The 17,676-nt window shown below is 37.9% G+C and overlaps 9 non-coding genes across 9 annotated transcripts; all 9 read right to left on the bottom strand.

Moving 5' to 3' along the window:
• Positions 1-386: 386 nt before the first annotated feature.
• On the bottom strand, positions 387-468 carry TRNAS-UGA (transfer RNA serine (anticodon UGA)). Its single transcript has one exon. It is a non-coding gene; the product is annotated as a tRNA-Ser (tRNA).
• An 898-nt stretch (positions 469-1,366) lies between these two features.
• Positions 1,367-1,438, bottom strand: TRNAQ-UUG (transfer RNA glutamine (anticodon UUG)). Its single transcript has one exon. It is a non-coding gene; the product is annotated as a tRNA-Gln (tRNA).
• A 654-nt stretch (positions 1,439-2,092) lies between these two features.
• TRNAS-UGA (transfer RNA serine (anticodon UGA)) lies at positions 2,093-2,174 on the bottom strand. The gene has a single exon. It is a non-coding gene; the product is annotated as a tRNA-Ser (tRNA).
• A 925-nt stretch (positions 2,175-3,099) lies between these two features.
• TRNAQ-UUG (transfer RNA glutamine (anticodon UUG)) lies at positions 3,100-3,171 on the bottom strand. Its single transcript has one exon. It is a non-coding gene; the product is annotated as a tRNA-Gln (tRNA).
• Positions 3,172-4,823: 1,652 nt separating this feature from the next.
• TRNAQ-UUG (transfer RNA glutamine (anticodon UUG)) lies at positions 4,824-4,895 on the bottom strand. Its single transcript has one exon. It is a non-coding gene; the product is annotated as a tRNA-Gln (tRNA).
• A 4,085-nt stretch (positions 4,896-8,980) lies between these two features.
• Positions 8,981-9,062, bottom strand: TRNAS-AGA (transfer RNA serine (anticodon AGA)). The gene has a single exon. It is a non-coding gene; the product is annotated as a tRNA-Ser (tRNA).
• A 3,348-nt stretch (positions 9,063-12,410) lies between these two features.
• Positions 12,411-12,492, bottom strand: TRNAS-AGA (transfer RNA serine (anticodon AGA)). Its single transcript has one exon. It is a non-coding gene; the product is annotated as a tRNA-Ser (tRNA).
• Positions 12,493-16,534: 4,042 nt separating this feature from the next.
• Positions 16,535-16,606, bottom strand: TRNAQ-UUG (transfer RNA glutamine (anticodon UUG)). The gene has a single exon. It is a non-coding gene; the product is annotated as a tRNA-Gln (tRNA).
• Positions 16,607-17,260: 654 nt separating this feature from the next.
• On the bottom strand, positions 17,261-17,342 carry TRNAS-UGA (transfer RNA serine (anticodon UGA)). The gene has a single exon. It is a non-coding gene; the product is annotated as a tRNA-Ser (tRNA).
• Between the last annotated feature and the right edge of the window lie 334 nt (positions 17,343-17,676).

A 17,676-nucleotide genomic window follows, 5' to 3' on the forward strand; every position in this document is an offset into this window, starting at 1 on the left:
TTGCAAAACTTATACTGTTAGAAAACTGTTCATCCAGTAGTCGATAAAGATTAGCATTGCATGGTAAAAGGCTTCATCTGAGAGATAATTTAAGGTTTGTGCAAATCAAAGTGCATGTCCCAGTCCATTAGCCAGGACAGCGGTCTGTGGCTGCTGGACAAGATTGAGAGAAAAAAATCTTACCTGATGGCACCCACGGTGCTTCTTTTGATTAGCGGCAAGTCGCACATGTAATGTTGCTCCAGAATACATTATCTAAAGAACAGTCAAAGATAACGTCAGTTTGGTCCTAGAAACTCGCTCCATCACAGATCACTGTCATGGGGAATAGACTAGTAAACATGCAAATTGAACAACAAAGATAAAAGGTCAAAAAGTTAGTGAAACATAGACGGCAGGATTTGAACCTGCGCGGGGAGACCCCAATGGATTTCAAGTCCATCGCCTTAACCACTCGGCCACGACTACTCGGACGTCACCCTGTTATGAGCTTCACACATGTTTTCTAATAGCACCATGATCACGCTCAGTGATCAACCCTCTGGAAGACATCTCAGAAAATGAAAAGAAAATACAAGGTCTCAGTAAAATTCAAAAATCTGATTTAAAGTCATCATCAATGGGAACCATTCACAGTTTAAAGCTTTTCCCTCTTCATAATGTGGATTTGGAGTCAGTCAGCTCCAAAAACATCCTTAAAAATAATCCGAAAATGCTGAGAAGACTGAACATAATCATTTCCAAGTAAAAAAGACTTGATGTTCATTTGATCAGGCTTTGGAGCATCTATTAACCATCTCAAGTTTCCAAAAATGTCCAGCGGTTAACTGAAATTACCATATCAATCTTCAGCTGTTTTTCACTTTGAACAGCTCCATACCTATAATACAAGTCAACGGTAAGGTTCGAAAGACCCTATAAAGGGTCCTGATTGACTTTTGTGTGCTACAAAAAAAGCCACAAAACACATTCAAAAGACGCCGAAAAGAATTTTTAGAAAAACACCACCAAAAATGTTTATAAGGCACTTTAGGAAATTCTGGAAAACACAAGAAAAGATGGCTTAGAGAAAAATCAAAAACACTTCCTGAAGCCATTTTGGCTTCAAATCCTTGTCAGATTCACCCACTTGGAAAGAGTGTTATGTGAATATTGACTCAAGTCACAGAGTATGAGATTACTTGGTATGACATAGACAAATTTAATTTTTGCTAATCCTACTTGATTGACAGCTTTGACCATGGTATTCCATGAATCCTTGAACTCTTTTTTGTCTTTTATTATGTGGATTTTAAATTGCTTGTTTCATCATAAACATTGGGAATCGTTGATCTGAGTGCAGATGGAAAAATCAAAATGTGTGCTCAGGTTCTACTGAGATTTGAACTCAGATAACTGGATTCAAAGTCCAGAGTGCTAACCATTACACCATGGAACCAACCATGACGCAATCATGGCTGCGGCTTGTTTTGCTGAATAAAGCATATGAAATCGTGAACGATGGCGAAAACAGGCTCCAAAGCTGCAGTGCAAATCTGCAATCATACACAATGGTAAATTGATATCTTATAACCTTTCATTCCACAAATTTACCAACATTTCCACGATATCACAGCTAGCGCAGTTTGAAATGTTGATGAAAAGTGGCTAGTAAAAAGATTGCTGTATCTGTTACTTGGAAAAATTGTGAAAAAAATAAATTGCAAAACTTATACTGTTAGAAAACTGTTCATCCAGTAGTTGATAAAGATTAGCATTGCATGGTAAAAGGCTTCATCTGAGAGATAATTTAAGGTTTGTGCAAATCAAAGTGCATGTCCCAGTCCATTAGCCAGGACAGCGGTCTGTGGCTGCTGGACAAGATCGAGAGAAAAACCTCTTACCTGATGGCACCCACGGTGCTTCTTTTGATTAGCGGCAAGTCACACATGTAATGTTGCTCCAGAATAGATTATCTAAAGAACAGTCAAAGATAACGTCAGTTTGGTCCTAGAAACTCGCTCCATCACAGATCACTCTCATGGGGAATAGACTAGTAAACATGCAAATTGAACAACAAAGATAAAAGGTCAAAAAGTTATTGAAACATAGACGTAGTCGGCAGGATTTGAACCTGCGCGGGGAGACCCCAATGGATATCAAGTCCATCGCCTTAACCACTCGGCCACGACTACTCAGATGTCAAGCTGTTATGAGCTTCACACATGTTTTCTTATTAGAAAACTATTGCACCAAGTTATTGCACCATGATCACGCTCAGTGATCAACCCTCTGGAAGACATCTCAGAAAATGAAAAGAAAATACAAGGTCTCAGTAAAATGCAAAAATCTGATTTAAAGTCATCATCAATGGGAACCATTCACAGTTTAAAGCTTTTCCCTCTTCATAATGTGGATTTGGAGTCAGTCAGCTCCAAAAACATCCTTAAAAATAATCCGAAAATGCTGAGAAGACTGAACATAATAATTTCCAATTAAAAAAGACTTGATGTTCATTTGATCAGGCTTTGGAGCGTCTATTAACCATCTCAAGTTTCCAAAAATGTCCAGCGGTTAACTGAAATTACCATATCAATCTTCAGCTGTTTTTCACTTTGAACAGCTCCATACCTATAATACAAGTCAACGGTAAGGTTCGAAAGACCCTATAAAGGGTCCTGATTGACTTTTGTGTGCTACAAAAAAAGCCACAAAACACATTCAAAAGACGCCAAAAAGAATTTTTAGAAAAACACCACCAAAAATGTTTATAAGGCACTTTAGGAAATTCTGGAAAACACAAGAAAAGATGGCTTAGAGAAAAATCAAAAACACTTCCTGAAGCCATTTTGGCTTCAAATCCTTGTCAGATTCACCCACTTGGAAAGAGTGTTATGTGAATATTGACTCAAGTCAATATTGAATATGAGATTACTTGGTATGACATAGACAATTTTAATTTTTGCTAATCCTACTTGATTGACAGCTTTGACCATGGTATTCCATGAATCCTTGAACTCTTTTTTGTCTTTTATTATGTGGATTTTAAATTGCTTGTTTCATCATAAACATTGGGCATCGTTGATCTGAGTGCAGATGGAAAAATTGAAATGTGTGCTCAGGTTCTACTGAGATTTGAACTCAGATCACTGGATTCAAAGTCCAGAATGCTAACCATTACACCATGGAACCATCCATGATGCAATCATGGCTGCGGCTTGTTTTGCTGAATAAAGCATATGAAATCGTGAACGATGGCGAAAACAGGCTCCAAAGCTGCAGTGCAAATCTGCAATCATACACAATGGTAAATTGATATCTTATAACCTTTCATTCCACAAATTTACCAACATTTCCACGATATCACAGCTAGGACAGCTTGAAATGTTGATGAAAAGTGGCTAGTAAAAAGATTGCTGTATCTGTTACTTGGAAAAAGTGTGAAAAAAATAAATTGCAAAACTTATACTGTTAGAAAACTGTTCATCCAGTAGTCGATAAAGATTAGCATTGCATGGTAAAAGGCTTCATCTGAGAGATAATTTAAGGTTTGTGCAAATCAAAGTGCATGTCCCAGTCCATTAGCCAGGACAGCGGTCTGTGGCTGCTGGACAAGATCAAGAGAAAAACCTCTTACCTGATGGCACCCACGATGCTTCTTTTGATTAGCGGCAAGTCGCACATGTAATGTTGCTCCAGAATAGATTATCTAAAGAACAGTCAAATATAAAGTCAGTTTGGTCCTAGAAACTCGCTCCATCACAGATCACTGTCATGGGGAATAGACTAGTAAACATGCAAATTGAACAACAAAGATAAAAGGTCAAAAAGTTATTTTAAACATTGACGTAGTCGGCAGGATTTGCACCTGCGCGGGGAGACCCCAAAGGATTTCTAGCCCATCGCCTTAACCACTCGGCCACGACTACTCAGACGTCAAGCTGTTATGAATTTCACACACGTTTTCTAATAGCACCATGATCAAGCTCAGTGATCAACCCTCTGGAAGACATCTCAGAAAATGAAAAGAAAATACAAGGTCTCAGTAAAATGCAAAAATCTGATTTAAAGTCATCATCAATGGGAACCATTCACAGTTTAAAGCTTTTCCCTCTTCATAATGTGGATTTGGAGTCAGTCAGCTCCAAAAACATCCTTAAAAATAATCCGAAAATGCTGAGAAGACTGAACATAATCATTTCCAAGTAAAAAAGACTTGATGTTCATTTGATCAGGCTTTGGAGCGTCTATTAACCATCTCAAGTTTCCAAAAATGTCCAGCGGTTAACTGAAATTACCATATCAATCTTCAGCTGTTTTTCACTTTGAACAGCTCCATACCTATAATACAAGTCAACGGTAAGGTTCGAAAGACCCTATAAAGGGTCCTGATTGACTTTTGTGTGCTACAAAAAAAGCCACAAAACACATTCAAAAGACGCCGAAAAGAATTTTTAGAAAAACACCACCAAAAATGTTTATAAGGCACTTTAGGAAATTCTGGAAAACACAAGAAAAGATGGCTTAGAGAAAAATCAAAAACACTTCCTGAAGCCATTTTGGCTTCAAATCCTTGTCAGATTCACCCACTTGGAAAGAGTGTTATGTGAATATTGACTCAAGTCACAGAATATGAGATTGCTTGGTATGACATAGACAATGAGTGATATAGACAATTTTAATTTTTGCTAATCCTACTTGATTGACAGCTTTGATCATGGTATTCCATGAATCCTTGAACCCTTTTTTTGTCTTTTATTATGTGGATTTTAAATTGCTTGTTTCATCATAAACATTGGGCATCGTCGATCTGAGTGCACATGGAAAAATTGAAATGTGTGCCCAGGTTCCACTGAGATTTGAACTCAGATCACTGGATTCAAAGTCCAGAGTGCTAACGATTACACCATGGAACCAACCATGACTCAGTCATGGCTGCGGCTTGTTGTGCTGAATAAAGCATATGAAATCGTGAACGATGGCGAAAACAGGCTCCAAAGCTGCAGTGCAAATCTGCAATCATACACAATGGTAAATTGATATCTTATAACCTTTCATTCCACAAATTTACCAACATTTCCACGATATCACAGCTAGCGCAGTTTGAAATGTTGATGAAAAGTGGCTAGTAAAAAGATTGCTGTATCTGTTACTTGGAAAAAGTGTGAAAAACACAAATTGCAAAAATTATACTGTTAGAAAACTGTTCATCCAGTAGTCGATAAAGATTAGCATTGCATGGTAAAAGGCTTCATCTGAGAGATAATTTAAGGTTTGTACAAATCAAAGTGCATGTCCCAGTCCATTAGCCAGGACAGCGGTCTGTGGCTGCTGGACAAGATCAAGAGAAAAACCTCTTACCTGATGGCACCCACGGTGCTTCTTTTGATTAGCGGCAAGTCGCACATGTAATGTTGCTCCAGAATAGATTATCTAAAGAACAGTCAAAGATAAAATCAGTTTGGTCCTGGATACTCGCTCCATCACAGATCACTGTCATGGGGAATAGACTAGTAAACATGCAAATTGAACAACAAAGATAAAAGGTCAAAAAGTTATTTTAAACATAGACGTAGTCGGCAGGATTTGCACCTGCGCGGGGAGACCCCAATGGATTTCTAGCCCATGGCCTTAACCACTCGGCCACGACTACTCAGACGTCAAGCTGTTATGAGTTTCACACACGTTTTCTAATAGCACCATGATCAAGCATAGTGATCAACCCTCTGGAAGACATCTCAGAAAAAGAAAAGAAAACACAAGGTCTCAGTAAAATGCAAAAATCTGATTTAAAGTCATCATCAATGGGAACCATTCACAGTTTAATGCTTTTCCCTCTTCATAATGTGGATTTGGAGTCAGTCAGCTCCAAAAACATCCTTAAAAATAATACGAAAATGCTGAGAAGACTGAACATAATCATTTCCAAGTAAAAAAGACTTGATGTTCATTTGATCAGGCTTTGGTGCGTCTATTAACCATCTCAAGTTTCCAAAAATGTCCAGCGGTTAACTGAAATTACCATATCAATCTTCAGCTGTTTTTCAATTTGAACGGCTCCATACCTATACTACAAGTCAACGGTAAGGTTCGAAAGACCCTATAAAGGGTCCTGATTGACTTTTGTGTGCTACAAAAAAAGCCACAAAACACATTCAAAAGACGCCGAAAAGAATATTTAGAAAAACACCACCAAAAATGTTTATAAGGCACTTTAGGAAATTCTGGAAAACACAAGAAAAGATGGCTTAGAGAAAAATCAAAAACACTTCCTGAAGCCATTTTGGCTTCAAATCCTTGTCAGATTCAGCCACTTGGAAAGAGTGTTATGTGAATATTGACTCAAGTCACAGAGTATGAGATTGCTTGGTATGACATAGACAATGAGTGATATAGACAATTTTAATTTTTGCTAATCCTACTTGATTGACAGCTTTGATCATGGTATTCCATGAATCCTTGAACCCTTTTTTTGTCTTTTATTATGTGGATTTTAAATTGCTAGTTTCATCATAAACATTGGGCATCGTCGATCTGAGTGCACATGGAAAAATTGAAATGTGTGCCCAAGTTCCTCTGAGATTTGAACTCAGATCACTGGATTCAAAGTCCAGAGTGCTAACGATTACACCATGGAACCAACCATGACTCAGTCATGGCTGCGGCTTGTTGTGCTGAATAAAGCATATGAAATCGTGAACGATGGCAAAAACAGGCTCCAAAGCTGCAGTGCAAATCTGCAATCATACACAATGATAAATTGATATCTTATAACCTTTCTTTCCACAAATTTACCAACATTTCCACGATATCACAGTTAGCGCAGTTTGAAATGTTGATGAAAAGTGGCTAGTAAAAAGATTGCTGTATCTGTTACTTGGAAAAAGTGTGAAAAACATAAATTGCAAAACTTATACTGTTAGAAAACTGTTCATCCAGTAGTCGATAAAGATTAGCATTGCATGGTAAAAGGCTTCATCTGAGAGATAATTTAAGGTTTCTACAAATCAAAGTGCATGTCCCAGTCCATTAGCCAGGACAGCGGTCTGTGGCTGCTGGACAAGATCAAGAGAAAAACCTCTTACCTGATGGCACCCACGGTGCTTCTTTTGATTAGCGGCAAGTCGCACATGTAATGTTGCTCCAGAATAGATTATCTAAAGAACAGTCAAAGATAAAATCAGTTTGGTCCTGGAAACTCGCTCCATCGCAGATCACTGTCATGGGGAATAGACTAGTAAACATGCAAATTGAACAACAAAGATAAAAGGTCAAAAAGTTATTTTAAACATAGATGTAGTCGGCAGGATTTGCACCTGCGCGGGGAGACCCCAATGGATTTCTAGCCCATCGCCTAAACCACTCGGCCACGACTACTCAGACGTCAAGCTGTTATGAGTTTCACACACGTTTTCTAATAGCACCATGATCAAGCATAGTGATCAACCCTCTGGAAGACATCTCAGAAAAAGAAAAGAAAACACAAGGTCTCAGTAAAATGCAAAAATCTGATTTAAAGTCATCATCAATGGGAACCATTCACAGTTTAATGCTTTTCCCTCTTCATAATGTGGATTTGTAGTCAGTCAGCTCCAAAAACATCTTTAAAAATAATCCAAAAATGCTGAGAAGACTGAACATAATCATTTCCAAGTAAAAAAGACTTGATGTTCATTTGATCAGGTTTTGGAGCGTCTATTAATCATCTCAAGTTTCCAAAAATGTCCAGCGGTTAACTGAAATTACCATATCAATCTTCAGCTGTTTTTCACTTTGAACAGCTCCATACCTATAATACAAGTCAACGGTAAGGTTCGAAAGACCCTATAAAGGGTCCTGATTGACTTTTGTGTGCTACAAAAAAAGCCACAAAACACATTCAAAAGACGCCGAAAAGAATTTTTAGAAAAACACCACCAAAAATGTTTATAAGGCACTTTAGGAAATTCTGGAAAACACAAGAAAAGATGGCTTAGAGAAAAATCAAAAACACTTCCTGAAGCCATTTTGGCTTCAATTCCTTGTCAGATTCACCCACTTGGAAAGAGTGTTATGTGAATATTGACTCAAGTCACAGAGTATGAGATTGCTTGGTATGACATAGACAATTTTAATTTTTGCTAATCCTACTTGATTGACAGCTTTGACCATGGTATTGCATGAATCCTTGAACCCTTTTTTGTCTTTTATTATGTGTATTTTAAATTGCTTGTTTCATCATAAACATTGGGCATCGTCGATCTGAGTGCAGATGGAAAAATTGAAATGTGTGCCCAGGTTCCACTGAGATTTGAATTCAGATAACAGGATTCAAAGTCCAGAGTGCTAACCATTACACCATGGAACCAACCATTACACAGTCATGGCTGCGGCTTGTTGTGCTGAATAAAGCATATGAAATCGTGAACGATGGCGAAAACAGGCTCCAAAGCTGCAGTGCAAATCTGCAATCATACACAATGGTAAATTGATATCTTATAACCTTTCATTCCACAAATTTACCAACATTTCCATGACATCACAGCTAGGACAGTTTGAAATGTTGATGAAAAGTGGCTAGTAAAAAGATTGCTGTATCTGTTACTTGGAAAAAGTATGAAAAAAATAAATTGCAAAACTTATACTGTTAGAAAACTGTTCATCCAGTAGTCGATAAAGATTAGCATTGCATGGTAAAAGGCTTCATCTGAGAGATAATTTAAGGTTTGTGCAAATCAAAGTGCATGTCCCAGTCCATTAGCCAGGACAGCGGTCTGTGGCTGCTGGACAAGATCAAGAGAAAAACCTCTTACCTGATGGCACCCACGGTGCTTCTTTTGATTAGCGGCAAGTCGCACATGTAATGTTGCTCCAGAAAAGATTATCTAAAGAACAGTCAAAGATAAAGTCAGTTTGGTCCTAGAAACTCGCTCCATCACAGATCACTGTCATGGGGAATAGACTAGTAAACATGCAAATAGAACAACAAAGATAAAAGGTCAAAAAGTTTTTGAATCATAGACGTAGTCGGCAGGATTTGAACCTGCGCGGTGAGACACCAATGGATTTCTAGTCCATCGCCTTATCCACTCGGCCACGACTACTCAGACGTCAAGCTGTTATGAGTTTCACACATGTTTTCTAATAGCACCATGATCAAGCTCAGTGATCAACCCTCTGGAAGACATCTCAGAAAATGAAAAGAAAATACAAGGTCTCAGTAAAATGCAAAGATCTGATTTAAAGTCATCATCAATGGGAACCATTCACAGTTTAAAGCTTTTCCCTCTTCATAATGTGGATTTGGAGTCAGTCAGCTCCAAAAACATACTTAAAAATAATCCAAAAATGCTGAGAAGACTGAACATAATCATTTCCAAGTAAAAAAGACTTGATGTTCATTTGATCAGGCTTTGGAGCGTCTATTAACCATCTCAAGTTTCCAAAAATGTCCAGCGGTTAACTGAAATTACCATATCAATCTTCAGCTGTTTTTCAATTTGAACGGCTCCATACCTATACTACAAGTCAACGGTAAGGTTCGAAAGACCCTATAAAGGGTCCTGATTGACTTTTGTGTGCTACAAAAAAAGCCACAAAACACATTCAAAAGACGCCGAAAAGAATATTTAGAAAAACACCACCAAAAATGTTTATAAGGCACTTTAGGAAATTCTGGAAAACACAAGAAAAGATGGCTTAGAGAAAAATCAAAAACACTTCCTGAAGCCATTTTGGCTTCAAATCCTTGTCAGATTCAGCCACTTGGAAAGAGTGTTATGTGAATATTGACTCAAGTCACAGAGTATGAGATTGCTTGGTATGACATAGACAATGAGTGATATAGACAATTTTAATTTTTGCTAATCCTACTTGATTGACAGCTTTGATCATGGTATTCCATGAATCCTTGAACCCTTTTTTTGTCTTTTATTATGTGGATTTTAAATTGCTAGTTTCATCATAAACATTGGGCATCGTCGATCTGAGTGCACATGGAAAAATTGAAATGTGTGCCCAAGTTCCTCTGAGATTTGAACTCAGATCACTGGATTCAAAGTCCAGAGTGCTAACGATTACACCATGGAACCAACCATGACTCAGTCATGGCTGCGGCTTGTTGTGCTGAATAAAGCATATGAAATCGTGAACGATGGCAAAAACAGGCTCCAAAGCTGCAGTGCAAATCTGCAATCATACACAATGATAAATTGATATCTTATAACCTTTCTTTCCACAAATTTACCAACATTTCCACGATATCACAGTTAGCGCAGTTTGAAATGTTGATGAAAAGTGGCTAGTAAAAAGATTGCTGTATCTGTTACTTGGAAAAAGTGTGAAAAACATAAATTGCAAAACTTATACTGTTAGAAAACTGTTCATCCAGTAGTCGATAAAGATTAGCATTGCATGGTAAAAGGCTTCATCTGAGAGATAATTTAAGGTTTCTACAAATCAAAGTGCATGTCCCAGTCCATTAGCCAGGACAGCGGTCTGTGGCTGCTGGACAAGATCAAGAGAAAAACCTCTTACCTGATGGCACCCACGGTGCTTCTTTTGATTAGCGGCAAGTCGCACATGTAATGTTGCTCCAGAATAGATTATCTAAAGAACAGTCAAAGATAAAATCAGTTTGGTCCTGGAAACTCGCTCCATCGCAGATCACTGTCATGGGGAATAGACTAGTAAACATGCAAATTGAACAACAAAGATAAAAGGTCAAAAAGTTATTTTAAACATAGATGTAGTCGGCAGGATTTGCACCTGCGCGGGGAGACCCCAATGGATTTCTAGCCCATCGCCTAAACCACTCGGCCACGACTACTCAGACGTCAAGCTGTTATGAGTTTCACACACGTTTTCTAATAGCACCATGATCAAGCATAGTGATCAACCCTCTGGAAGACATCTCAGAAAAAGAAAAGAAAACACAAGGTCTCAGTAAAATGCAAAAATCTGATTTAAAGTCATCATCAATGGGAACCATTCACAGTTTAATGCTTTTCCCTCTTCATAATGTGGATTTGTAGTCAGTCAGCTCCAAAAACATCTTTAAAAATAATCCAAAAATGCTGAGAAGACTGAACATAATCATTTCCAAGTAAAAAAGACTTGATGTTCATTTGATCAGGTTTTGGAGCGTCTATTAATCATCTCAAGTTTCCAAAAATGTCCAGCGGTTAACTGAAATTACCATATCAATCTTCAGCTGTTTTTCACTTTGAACAGCTCCATACCTATAATACAAGTCAACGGTAAGGTTCGAAAGACCCTATAAAGGGTCCTGATTGACTTTTGTGTGCTACAAAAAAAGCCACAAAACACATTCAAAAGACGCCGAAAAGAATTTTTAGAAAAACACCACCAAAAATGTTTATAAGGCACTTTAGGAAATTCTGGAAAACACAAGAAAAGATGACTTAGAGAAAAATCAAAAACACTTCCTGAAGCCATTTTGGCTTCAATTCCTTGTCAGATTCACCCACTTGGAAAGAGTGTTATGTGAATATTGACTCAAGTCACAGAGTATGAGATTGCTTGGTATGACATAGACAATTTTAATTTTTGCTAATCCTACTTGATTGACAGCTTTGACCATGGTATTGCATGAATCCTTGAACCCTTTTTTGTCTTTTATTATGTGTATTTTAAATTGCTTGTTTCATCATAAACATTGGGCATCGTCGATCTGAGTGCAGATGGAAAAATTGAAATGTGTGCCCAGGTTCCACTGAGATTTGAATTCAGATAACAGGATTCAAAGTCCAGAGTGCTAACCATTACACCATGGAACCAACCATTACACAGTCATGGCTGCGGCTTGTTGTGCTGAATAAAGCATATGAAATCGTGAACGATGGCGAAAACAGGCTCCAAAGCTGCAGTGCAAATCTGCAATCATACACAATGGTAAATTGATATCTTATAACCTTTCATTCCACAAATTTACCAACATTTCCATGACATCACAGCTAGGACAGTTTGAAATGTTGATGAAAAGTGGCTAGTAAAAAGATTGCTGTATCTGTTACTTGGAAAAAGTATGAAAAAAATAAATTGCAAAACTTATACTGTTAGAAAACTGTTCATCCAGTAGTCGATAAAGATTAGCATTGCATGGTAAAAGGCTTCATCTGAGAGATAATTTAAGGTTTGTGCAAATCAAAGTGCATGTCCCAGTCCATTAGCCAGGACAGCGGTCTGTGGCTGCTGGACAAGATCAAGAGAAAAACCTCTTACCTGATGGCACCCACGGTGCTTCTTTTGATTAGCGGCAAGTCGCACATGTAATGTTGCTCCAGAAAAGATTATCTAAAGAACAGTCAAAGATAAAGTCAGTTTGGTCCTAGAAACTCGCTCCATCACAGATCACTGTCATGGGGAATAGACTAGTAAACATGCAAATAGAACAACAAAGATAAAAGGTCAAAAAGTTTTTGAATCATAGACGTAGTCGGCAGGATTTGAACCTGCGCGGTGAGACACCAATGGATTTCTAGTCCATCGCCTTATCCACTCGGCCACGACTACTCAGACGTCAAGCTGTTATGAGTTTCACACATGTTTTCTAATAGCACCATGATCAAGCTCAGTGATCAACCCTCTGGAAGACATCTCAGAAAATGAAAAGAAAATACAAGGTCTCAGTAAAATGCAAAGATCTGATTTAAAGTCATCATCAATGGGAACCATTCACAGTTTAAAGCTTTTCCCTCTTCATAATGTGGATTTGGAGTCAGTCAGCTCCAAAAACATACTTAAAAATAATCCAAAAATGCTGAGAAGACTGAACATAATCATTTCCAAGTAAAAAAGACTTGATGTTCATTTGATCAGGCTTTGGAGCGTCTATTAACCATCTCAAGTTTCCAAAAATGTCCAGCGGTTAACTGAAATTACCATATCAATCTTCAGCTGTTTTTCACTTTGAACAGCTCCATACCTATAATACAAGTCAACGGTAAGGTTCGAAAGACCCTATAAAGGGTCCTGATTGACTTTTGTGTGCTACAAAAAAAGCCACAAAACACATTCAAAAGACGCCGAAAAGAATTTTTAGAAAAACACCACCAAAAATGTTTATAAGGCACTTTAGGAAATTCTGGAAAACACAAGAAAAGATGGCTTAGAGAAAAATCAAAAACACTTCCTGAAGCCATTTTGGCTTCAAATCCTTGTCAGATTCACCCACTTGGAAAGAGTGTTATGTGAATATTGACTCAAGTCACAGAGTATGAGATTGCTTGGTATGACATAGACAATGAGTGACATAGACAATTTTAATTTTTGCTAATCCTACTTGATTGACAGCTTTGACCATGGTATTCCATGAATCCTTGAACTCTTTTTTGTCTTTTATTATGTGGATTTTAAATTGCTTGTTTCATCATAAACATTGGGCATCGTCGATCTGAGTGCAGATGGAAAAATTGAAATGTGTGCCCAGGTTCCACTGAGATTTGAATTCAGATAACAGGATTCAAAGTCCAGAGTGCTAACCATTACACCATGGAACCAACCATTACACAGGCATGGCTGCGGCTTGTTGTGCTGAATAAAGCATATGAAATCGTGAACGATGGCGAAAACAGGCTCCAAAGCTGCAGTGCAAATCTGCAATCATACACAATGGTAAATTGATATCTTATAACCTTTCATTCCACAAATTTACCAACATTTCCACGATATCACAGCTAGGACAGTTTGAAATGTTGATGAAAAGTGGCTAGTAAAAAGATTGCTGTATCTGTTACTTGGAAAAAGTGTGAAAAAAATAAATTGCAAAACTTATGCTGTTAGAAAACTGTTCATCCAGTATTTGATAAATATTAGCATTGCATGGTAAAAGGCTTCATCTGAGAGATAATTTAAGGTTTGTGCAAATCAAAGTGCATGTCCCAGTCCATTAGCCAGGACAGCGGTCTGTGGCTGCTGGACAAGATCAAGAGAAAAACCTCTTACCTGATGGCACCCACGGTGCTTCTTTTGATTAGCGGCAAGTCGCACATGTAATGTTGCTCCAGAATAGATTATCTAAAGAACAGTCAAAGATAAAGTCAGTTTGGTCCTGGAAACTCGCTCCATAACAGATCACTGTAATGGGGAATAGACTAGTAAACATGCAAATTGAACAACAAAGATAAAAGGTCAAAAAGTTTTTGAAACACTCGGCCACGACTACTCGGACGTCAAGCTGTTATGAGTTTCACACATGTTTTCTAATAGCACCATGATCACGCTCAGTGATCAACCCTCTGGAAGACATCTCAGAAAATGAAAAGAAAATACAAGGTCTCAGTAAAATGCAAAAATCTGATTTAAAGTCATCATCAATGGGAAACATTCACAGTTTAAAGCTTTTCCCTCTTCATAATGTGGATTTGGAGTCAGTCAGCTCCAAAAACATCCTTAAAAATAATCCGAAAATGCTGAGAAGACTGAACATAATCATTTCCAAGTAAAAAAGACTTGATGTTCATTTGATCAGGCTTTGGAGCATCTATTAACCATCTCAAGTTTCCAAAAATGTCCAGCGGTTAACTGAAATTACCATATCAATCTTCAGATGTTTTTCACTTTGAACAGCTCCATACCTATAATACAAGTCAACGGTAAGGTTCGAAAGACCCTATAAAGGGTCCTGATTGACTTTTGTGTGCTACAAAAAAAGCCACAAAACACATTCAAAAGACGCCGAAAAGAATTTTTAGAAAAACACCACCAAAAATGTTTATAAGGCACTTTAGGAAATTCTGGAAAACTCAAGAAAAGATGGCTTAGAGAAAAATCAAAAACACTTCCTGAAGCCATTTTGGCTGCAAATCCTTGTCAGATTCACCCACTTGGAAAGAGTGTTATGTGAATATTGACTCAAGTCACAGAGTATGAGATTGCTTGGTATGACATAGACAATGAGTGACATAGACAATTTTAATTTTTGCTAATCCTACTTGATTGACAGCTTTGACCATGGTATTCCATGAATCCTTGAACTCTTTTTTGTCTTTTATTATGTGGATTTTAAATTGCTTGTTTCATCATAAACATTGGGCATCGTCGATCTGAGTGCAGATGGAAAAATTGAAATGTGTGCCCAGGTTCCACTGAGATTTGAATTCAGATAACAGGATTCAAAGTCCAGAGTGCTAACCATTACACCATGGAACCAACCATTACACAGGCATGGCTGCGGCTTGTTGTGCTGAATAAAGCATATGAAATCGTGAACGATGGCGAAAACAGGCTCCAAAGCTGCAGTGCAAATCTGCAATCATACACAATGGTAAATTGATATCTTATAACCTTTCATTCCACAAATTTACCAACATTTCCACGATATCACAGCTAGGACAGTTTGAAATGTTGATGAAAAGTGGCTAGTAAAAAGATTGCTGTATCTGTTACTTGGAAAAAGTGTGAAAAAAATAAATTGCAAAACTTATGCTGTTAGAAAACTGTTCATCCAGTATTTGATAAATATTAGCATTGCATGGTAAAAGGCTTCATCTGAGAGATAATTTAAGGTTTGTGCAAATCAAAGTGCATGTCCCAGTCCATTAGCCAGGACAGCGGTCTGTGGCTGCTGGACAAGATCAAGAGAAAAACCTCTTACCTGATGGCACCCACGGTGCTTCTTTTGATTAGCGGCAAGTCGCACATGTAATGTTGCTCCAGAATAGATTATCTAAAGAACAGTCAAAGATAAAGTCAGTTTGGTCCTGGAAACTCGCTCCATAACAGATCACTGTAATGAGGAATAGACTAGTAAACATGCAAATTGAACAACAAAGATAAAAGGTCAAAAAGTTTTTGAAACACTCGGCCACGACTACTCGGACGTCAAGCTGTTATGAGTTTCACACATGTTTTCTAATAGCACCATGATCACGCTCAGTGATCAACCCTCTGGAAGACATCTCAGAAAATGAAAAGAAAATACAAGGTCTCAGTAAAATGCAAAAATCTGATTTAAAGTCATCATCAATGGGAAACATTCACAGTTTAAAGCTTTTCCCTCTTCATAATGTGGATTTGGAGTCAGTCAGCTCCAAAAACATCCTTAAAAATAATCCGAAAATGCTGAGAAGACTGAACATAATCATTTCCAAGTAAAAAAGACTTGATGTTCATTTGATCAGGCTTTGGAGCATCTATTAACCATCTCAAGTTTCCAAAAATGTCCAGCGGTTAACTGAAATTACCATATCAATCTTCAGATGTTTTTCACTTTGAACAGCTCCATACCTATAATACAAGTCAACGGTAAGGTTCGAAAGACCCTATAAAGGGTCCTGATTGACTTTTGTGTGCTACAAAAAAAGCCACAAAACACATTCAAAAGACGCCGAAAAGAATTTTTAGAAAAACACCACCAAAAATGTTTATAAGGCACTTTAGGAAATTCTGGAAAACTCAAGAAAAGATGGCTTAGAGAAAAATCAAAAACACTTCCTGAAGCCATTTTGGCTACAAATCCTTGTCAGATTCACCCACTTGGAAAGAGTGTTAAGTGAATATTGACTCAAGTCACAGAGTCAATAGAGTGCAGATGGAAAAATCGAAATGTGTGCTCAGGTTCTACTGAGATTTGAACTCAGATCACTGGATTCAAAGTCCAGAGTGCTAACCATTACACCATGGAACCAACCATGATGCAATCATGGCTGCGGCTTGTTTTGCTGAATAAAGCATATGAAATCGTGAACGATGGCGAAAACAGGCTCCAAAGCTGCAGTGCAAATCTGCAATCATACACAATGGTAAATTGATATCTTATAACCTTTCATTCCACAAATTTACCAACATTTCCACGATATCACAGCTAGCGCAGTTTGAAATGTTGATGAAAAGTGGCTAGTAAAAAGATTGCTGTATCTGTTACTTGGAAAAAGTGTGAAAAAAATAAATTGCAAAACTTATACTGTTAGAAAACTGTTCATCAATTAGTCGATAAAGATTAGCATTGCATGGTAAAAGGCTTCATCTGAGAGATAATTTAAGGTTTGTGCAAATCAAAGTGCATGTCCCAGTCCATTAGCCAGGACAGCGGTCTGTGGCTGCTGGACAAGATCGAGAGAAAAACCTCTTACCTGATGGCACCCACGGTGCTTCTTTTGATAAGCGGCAAGTCGCACATGTAATGTTGCTCCAGAATAGATTATCTAAAGAACAGTCAAAGATAACGTCAGTTTGGTCCTAGAAACTCGCTCCATCACAGATCACTGTCATGGGGAATAGACTAGTAAACATGCAAATTGAACAACAAAGATAAAAGGTCAAAAAGTTATTGAAACATAGACGTAGTCGGCAGGATGTGAACCTGCGCGGGGAGACCCCAATGGATTTCAAGTCCATCGCCTTAACCACTCGGCCACGACTACTCGGAAGTCAACCTGTTATGAGCTTCACACATGTTTTCTAATAGCACCATGATCACGCTCAGTGATCAACCCTCTGGAAGACATCTCAGAAAATGAAAAGAAAATACAAGGTCTCAGTAAAATGCAAAAATCTGATTTAAAGTCATCATCAATGGGAACCATTCACAGTTTAAAGCTTTTCCCTCTTCATAATGTGGATTTGGAGTCAGTCAGCTCCAAAAACATCCTTAAAAATAATCCGAAAATGCTGAGAAGACTGAACATAATCATTTCCAAGTAAAAAAGACTTGATGTTCATTTGATCAGGCTTTGGAGCGTCTATTAACCATCTCAA

The sequence above is a fragment of the Dendrobates tinctorius genome, unplaced genomic scaffold (assembly GCF_039654945.1).
Source record: "Dendrobates tinctorius isolate UK_male_01 unplaced genomic scaffold, ASM3965494v1 ptg000462l, whole genome shotgun sequence".
NCBI classification, from domain to species: Eukaryota; Metazoa; Chordata; class Amphibia; order Anura; family Dendrobatidae; genus Dendrobates; species Dendrobates tinctorius.